Here is an 8,802-nt window from a genome sequence, read left to right as displayed (position 1 = left end):
TTTAAATAGTGGTATCGCACTGGAGGCCTAATCCACCAAATTGACAATTACATATCAAAGTAATGTCTTTTTAGGTTTAGTTCTTGTTTTCTTCGATGATGTGTTTATTTAATATGCAATTATATTGAGCAAGACGTTAGGTTCTGTGGCCTTATTATTCAGCTAACTGATCGACTATGTATCTTCTTTCAGGCCTATGCCTAAAAAAGAAAATTGCATAAAAACACAATTAAATATTTAATTTATATTTCAAGTGTCAATTTGAAATACTCTTTAATATTGTATCTTCAAAATTTAATTTATGTTTTGCAACGCATTTCTTAATTACAGGCCTGGCCAACCACTTGTTGGGATCTTTTTGTTGGATTCCTGTTTCTAACACGAAGAACAAGATATTTACAATGAATTATTAATAAATATTACTATTTACAAGCTATTTTACCTTTCTCCGTTAACTTTTGTCTTTAAACTCTATTTATTAGTGTCTTGCTAAGGCCTAATATTCTATATTGAAATATTTATGTTTGTACACAATTTAAAATAACAAGTCTCCCTTAATTTTACTGTATGCTTTTAAAAACTATATTCTTTTAAAACCAATGTCCGGAAGTTCATGGTTTATCTCTATACTATTTAAATCCTGTATATCCTGATAACTGTGTTAGAAGTGATAATTTACAATCCTCAAAAAGTAGCATATCCCTAGGTTTTATGTGGATACTTTCCGTACTAACAGTTATTTCTGATATAAGTTATTAAATTATGTTTGTATTAGAAACTAGTCACCGTTTTATACATTTCATAAATTTAATCTTGAATAGAACTAGGATGTAGATACTTTCTCTTCAGCGAATCCAAAATTATACTGTTTTTCTTTTTTTGCGAGATTTTATTTATAGGGTCCATACTAATATTCAGTGCAGCTGCAACACAATTACAATATTTTCAATAAAAACCCCTCTACCCTACTAAACTTTCCTCTCTAATACATTTTACTGATAAGAACGGACCCCCATTACCTGGTTCCTATTCGTAGTTATTGATTAGTGAGGTAATCTGTTTCTCACTGACTATTGATTTGGCCTCGGCATTCTCAACCAGAGTAATCATAATTATTAAGCAGCGATTTGAAATTTGTCAAACCAAGCAAAACGCCACAACAACGTTTGCCGGTTTATAACCTCTTATCGCTAACGTTTTAAAGAGTTTTACAGACATTTGACAACCGAATTGACTCTTTTTAATAGGACTATAATGAAAATGAAAATATTCTCTGAAATTAAAACGAATTTACAAATTTCAATTGGCAATACATTATACATTTTTAATGACTCGACTTCACTACTATTTTGAATTTACTATAGTGCACATATGTATACTATATATGTTCTTAATATGTAAAAAATATATATTTTAAATTAGTCCATCAAACTGAGAACTGGTGTGGGAATATTTTTTTGGACATTTCATAGATAAAAAATGTAACAATCGATTAAATGTATAAATAAAAGTCGATGTAGTCGTGATGAATGTATTACACGGCTATTAGCAATAGGGTCATGATTTCTATTCATGCTTTTACTCTGTGGATAATTTCACCTTCTCCTCGTTGACATATTTAAAAAAATCCCTAAAAACTGTTACAGTTCCAGTTAATGTAATCAGAAAGTAATATTACTTGACATAATAAAAAATGTTCATTCGCCATTTCATCAACATTATTTTGATAAAAATTTTTAAAAATATGTCGAGTATATGTTTCAACATATGGTGTATACATACGTTAAATACATATCTTTTATATATTTAATTATGTAATATTTTAATATCATAGTACGTAGTAGTTTAGTTATTGTGTCTGACTTCGCTGAATCACTAGCCACATCTACTATATTTTTTAAACTTATTGAAATCTTCAGTAATTATTTATATTATCTTATCATTATTTTCTTATCGTCTATTGTACTGATATATTATGAAATTACTGAATATAAGCTAATGTTGTTTCTACAGACTGTTTTTGGATTGTCTTTAATGTTATTCAAAACACAGGCCCATATTATTTTATTTATTTTATTTACACTCTAAATAAAATAAAATATATAAAATCTCTAAATATACACAAGTAATTTATCCAGTCTTCCGGTTGCCACAACGGTCTGGTACCATTCAGACGATTTTTTCAAGGTTCTGGTTCTATTTGGACTATCGAAATCCACTTGAACAATACAATACTTTGACCTAAGTTTTAATAATTAATTATAATAGTGTGAACTAATTTTTATGTTTGCTTACATGTATCCTGAGGTCCATTCAAAATTATCTAGCAAACTCCACATGTTGTAACCTTTGACGTTTACACCATCAATGACTATGCTGTTTAGAATACCATTTAAAGAATCCTAAAATTTGAATAGATCTTGTCAGTGATATGGGTAATTTATATATTTATAATTTATAATTATTTATTTATAATTTTTGAAGTTAAAGAGGCTCTCGTCTTGTCGCAATTGTCTATATATATTTAATTATTATATCATGAATGCAGTTCAAATCTGATTACAACACAAATCAGCCAGAATATTTAATGATAATTATATTAGAGCCGGTTGGAGAGTGTATCTACTTCTCCACCAGTACTTTGCTGTTGGTGGAAGCACTTTTAGAAATATTAATATCAGAACCTCACACAGTGTTAGTTTGATATTATTAAAATTGTTTTTTATAAATCTGATTCATGTCTTTTTTTATTCTTCACATCTAGATCTTGCATCTTTGGATTAAGTTATTAGCTTCAATTAATCACTTTGAGTAATATTTTCTGAAAAAATTTCGAGGTAATTGTTACCTGCCACGTCTGAAAGATCAATCAACTTCCCGGTCGCTCAGATACCATAAAAACAGTAATTTAATTAGGTAAGACCAATGAAGTTTCCCTAGTAGACGGATATTCAATAATATAGGATATTAAAGAAAGGCAACATAAAATTATCTTCAGTGATTCAGAAAAATACATTGGGCACTCCCTCATCCCAAAATTAAAGGAACCGATGAAGTGAAACTGGAATAATAAGTACACACATAAAAGAGTATTAGTGATCTGTAGAACATAGATCTTGGATGGATGTGGCTACACTATTTTGTTCGACATATTCCGGGATCCAAAAACTATAATAGGTATGAAACAAAAGTCTTTTTTGTTTATGAACAGTCTATGAAAAAGAAAAACAGAAAAAGTCATTTTTCATCAATATCCTATACCTGTTCAGAAAAGCATCATTAAAATAAATGAATTTATATAGGATTTGTTTCAACATCCGATTTTAGCGTCATATTTTTCTCCCTGTGACTTCTGACTCTTCCCATTCTTTCTTCATATCTCGATCTTTCATCTGGATTAAGTTATTAGCTTTAATTAATCACTTCTGGTAATATTTTCTCAAGAAGTATACAAATAATATCATTTAACTGTTTATTGAGCTTTGGTAGTGTTTAGTTCTTAAACTTTCTGGTACTCTATATTTTAATTTGTCCTGGGTTGCGAGTATATACTTTAGCTAGATGTTCAACAAAGATATTTATGTTTATTGTGTGTCAATTTTACTTCTTATAGGAAGTATTAGTTACCTCTTCATGTTTGGATGCTCCACAGAATGAGAATCAAATTCATTATTTCTTATTTAAGCTTTTGGAAAAATGTATTGGGCATTCTTTCATGCCAAAGCCAAAGGAACTCATAAAATGTGTATTACAGAAACTGGGCGAATAAGTACACATAGAATGTTAAAGATCTGTATCTATGTTCAAAGACCTTGGATGGATATGGCTACATTATTTGGTTCGATATATTCGAAGGACTAGCAAAAATGATAATTGGTATAAAACAAATACCCTTTTAATTTATTAACATTCTATAAGAAGCAAAAAACAAAAAAAAATCATTTTTCATCAATAAATGAATTAATATAGGATTTGTTTCAACATTTGGTTTTGGCGGCATATTTATCTCCCTATGATTCCTGTTTCTTACCATTCTATTTATCGTGATTTTTACGGGAAATTATTTTTATTAAAGCAAAAGGTAACAGCTACTTCAAGACCATCCGAAAAGCCACTACGGTGATTTTTAAATGAACTGAGTAAGTACACGACTATTACAGTTCAAGATGTAAATATGCAAAAGATCAAATCAAAATCAATGTAAAATATTATGTCATGTTAAAGTAAATTTTTATGGACATACATTTTGGTCTCTAAAGTTGTTCTATTAAAAAATGTTTTTAAACTATAAACTATAAAACGCAAAAAAGGGAAAAGCAGGAAAGTAAAATTTTGTGAAGTATTGGTCATGAGAGAAATATAATCCAAAAGAATTAAAATATTCCTGAAACTCTTAAGCCATCTACCAGGTCTAATTGTGATTAAGAACCATTATGGAATTCGCATAAACACGCATAAATAAGTTCAGCAAAATCGGACCAACCGTTTAGAAGTTCAATTACATATACAAAGCCAGAAGAATTATATAAATAAATAGGCTACGTTTTGAATAGCCATTCGACATGTTGCATCTTCTTTCTTTAAATAAAATAGTATTTTTAATTAAACTAATGTTTTTTTAAACCTTTAAATTTTATAATTGGTACAGTCGGTAGGATTCCGTTGATATCATAAGGTTGTTCTCTTTTAAGGTCATTCAATTAACCAGAATCACATGTATTATCAAGAAGAGACAGGTTGACGATGGATTGGCATTCGTTTCGCAGATACTCCAGGCATTCAGCCTGGTGTAGTTAAGTGAAGATCTGGCTAAATTATAGCAGCTGAAATTGTAAGATAACGAAATAGCAACTAAAATACTCTTAGTAATAAACTGTTTCAATTAGGAAACATATAAGATTTGAAAAACACCCCTACTTTATGGATTTCAGACAAACGCATTACAGTTTAAGATGTAAGGCTACCAAATGCGGACTAAAGTTGCTATGAATAATATAGGCTACTGGTATATTGATAAAATTTTGCAGTTCTCAACAGCACATACTTAGGAACACAGGAACTCTACGATTCAGAATTATTCAGATTATTTAATTACAGTGCCTAGCAACTATACCAAGAAGTACCAGTTAACACTAGTTTTATCATATTTTATGTAACTATCTCATTTACAATCACTAATTAACGAATGGTGGAATGTATTCATATTGAATGTAAAAGAATATAATCTACATATTTCGTTGAATATTGAAAACTGGTCAATTCGTAAAGAAAGTAAAGAAGATAGCTAAAAGCCTAATTTTTTTGCTTGAGGATCAAAAAATTATCAGCAAATACTTTAAAACTATAGCTCTCTAACGGGCATAAAACCTTAAACAATTACCTAGACAGGTCAGCCAGACCCTCAGATCCTATATCTCTGAGGAACCTACGGTATGAAACTAACAGACAGAAAGTAGTAGCGCAAAGAAATGAAATGACAGTAAAGCCCGAATATATCAACAAAGCTCTCCGGGGTATTGGCAATATATACATGGTACATTAAAATTAAGCACAATACCAAGTGAAAATTGCAATTTCTCGTCTACAGTGGACTTGGAGGTTGAATTAACAAAAACTGTTTAAACGATTATGGTTAAGTAAGTGGTGTGTACATTCATCTCAACATATAAATATTGAGTAGTTACCAGCGGGAGTATATCCACCACGACAATTTGAGTTTATGTCTGAAACCTTTGATTTTAGAAAGAACAATATTAAGAAAAAACTCTTAGATAGGCTAATATATATACTATATGCTTATTAAATAAAAATAGAATCAAAGAAATTATCTTTTGAATTTGAATTTTTGCCAAAGAAAATTATGAAAGTTACCTAGTAATTATTACAACTAATATAGTATACCGTCTCATTCTTAGCATTCACTTAAACAACTGGATGATTACCAGGTAATTATCAAACTTATATAGCAACATCAGTGACAGAGATTATTTACATTACTATTTGAATAAGAACAAAGTTAATTAACTTTTCATTTTCTAAGATAGCACAGATTCAATTATTTAAAAGATTTTTATATTATAAGCAGTAAGTAACAGCAGTAAATAAGAATGTTCCACATTCTTCACGATGTAGCGACAGCTACAACCCTTGCCACCACGCGTTCACCTACACCAAGTTCAAAGGTTGGCAACTCTGTTGGATTGGTACCATGCGGTTCCCGGCTATAAAAGACCACCACGACGACGTCTCGGTCTTTTTTCTTTTTTCTACCCCCTTGTAATAGTACCACTTTCACAGAGCTACCGTACTTCCTTTAAGTAACCTAATATCTTGTCCATTCTCCCATCGACCACATGTATCAATTTAAATCGCAATAAATCAATTTTTATTCAACCAGTGTTTTCAGTTCTCGTGTGAATTCCTTCTACAAAAATAGTATTGAGTGTTCAGACAAACAATCGTATCGACAGCCCCATATTCCGACCGACTAACTGACCAGACGAACATTCCTACAATTGGTGACCTCGACGTGATGTAAGGGTGTTAATGTATTGATGTTATGATCATGATGGGCTTCTATGATGTTGATGGGTTCCATCCCTCGTGCTATCCCAACATGCACGTGTAAAGCACTTGTCGAGTGGGTAAGCTGGTTTACCTGTTAGGCACTTCGATCATGTTGGGGTCACCACTTTTGGAATCATGTGCAGTTAGACAAAGGTTAAATAGTGTATAAATCACCTGAAGAGTTACCTGCCAGGTGCATTTTTAATTTACTATATTGTGATCAGGTTTAATTTTGGTGTATATTTTTCTAAGATAATCTAATTGTATATTCTATTCATATAAAAATAAATATTCGAAATATTCGTCTTTGTCTAACCGTACTTGATTCCTAAAACACAATATCGTTGTTGTAAGTAATACCATTTTAACTAATGTAGTGACTCTTCAATATATCGATTTCGATATTTTTAAAAAATATATTTTTTTTGCAAAAAATAGGAAAATATCGGTATTTTACAAAAGATGTATCAATATTTTTAAATTTTCATAAAAAAAACTTCGCTAAAAGAAATATCGATATTCTCCAAATGTTAGCAGCTATTTTTTAGGAAATCTTTATCAATACCTGTAGCTCTGTACCAATTTCAAGAGTTTATTAAAAATAATTGAAACGTTTTTATAATGTTATGGCAAATATCTTTAATTTTTTTTGATATCATATGACATGATAGAAACTGAAGTAGATAGCTGAATTTGGCTAAAATTAATACTGAATAATTAAGAACAGGTATAAGGATATATCTGAAATCTGAGGACAAAAACAGAAACAATTTTGACAATTTTATCTATAGCAATACAAAGATTTAACTTGAAACAGATGTTATTTCGTTCCTATATTAGTACTTCATTTAATAGTTAGTAAGTGTGTTTTTAATGACGATAGAGATATCTAAAAAAATTCCTGTCAGATCAGCTATACTTCAGGTCAAGCATTATATTTGATTATTTGATAAACAATTGTTGGTTCCTTGGGGCTGAATTGTTTTTCACGCTTTTAACTATTAATTTTAATTCATTTAAAATTGTCCAGTCAGCATTATTTCCTATTTATTTGAGAATCTGTTTTTCAGATGTTTACAATAAAATTGTGTTACCTTGACCATTTAACAAAATACAATGTTTTAGTTATGACGTAAATGCTCTATTGTTTTATTAAATAATATATGGTGATTTTATTAACATAAAAATTTCCAATGACAAGGTGCGGCAAAAATACCGCTACCATTGTGGCAATTTCCGCTGAATGGCAATAATGGACGATTATTTTCAAATAATATTGTCACTCTTTCTACTCACTGTTGTGGCGTATATTTATCCACATTAAAATTAGGATGATACGCACCAGAATGGTTAAAGCGAAACTATGCTAAACGTCACATATCTAAGATGGCGCATAATCAAAATGGTAGAGGGGCTTTTGCCCCACCTTATATAATTTTGTTAGATTCTAATAACCTGTTTAATACCAGTGCTAATTAATGTTAACGTATATACTAACACTATGCTCTTCTTTTGAACACTATGATAATGCCAAAGCTCAAGTGATGTAGAAACTGGATTATTTTAACATTGACGTGATGAAGAAGTTTCTCTTTATGACTTCAACGCAAGACGCAAAATTTTTAGTCAAATCAACTGCGCGATAATGTTGTCAATCAGTGCATAACAGTGTTAATTTGATAAATATCAAAGATTACACTTTACTACATCACTGGTGCAGATTACTATTACAACGGTGATGTTCCTGAGTTGCAACATCAAGCAAATATACATTGGGGTATTTTAGTCTAAAAATTAAAAAATCGATGTTGTTTTTTCATATTTCCAAATCTTAAAGTTTTAAGAATATTCCCTTTTACAAAATATACAGATGGAATACATATGCAGAAAAATATAGAGTGTCGATATTGTCAATCACTATACAGTAGTGCTAATTTCATACATCTCAAAGATACATTTATACAAAATAACTCCATCAACCCCAGTTTAATATAATTAGTTAAACAATTAATTATACATAGTTTACAGTTGTTGGTACTTATAATCGTAAATAAAATATTACGATAATATTATATGTGATGTCACAAGGGAACATAATATGTCAAGTACTCATTCATATTTAATCAAAACAGCAAATAATCTTAAGAGGTTATAAGTATTTTAAAGTGTGACGGTCAGTGATAAATAAATCTATTCTCATAAATTTCGACGTGATTAAGCAATGTTGAATTACGA

This window comes from Rhynchophorus ferrugineus, unplaced genomic scaffold (genome assembly GCF_030347505.1).
Source record: "Rhynchophorus ferrugineus isolate W39M unplaced genomic scaffold, kcgeb_rfMv2 rfM4, whole genome shotgun sequence".
Classification (NCBI taxonomy): Eukaryota; Metazoa; Arthropoda; class Insecta; order Coleoptera; family Curculionidae; genus Rhynchophorus; species Rhynchophorus ferrugineus.
The sequence above is the reverse complement of the archived record's forward strand: the minus strand, read 5'-3'. Positions refer to the sequence as shown.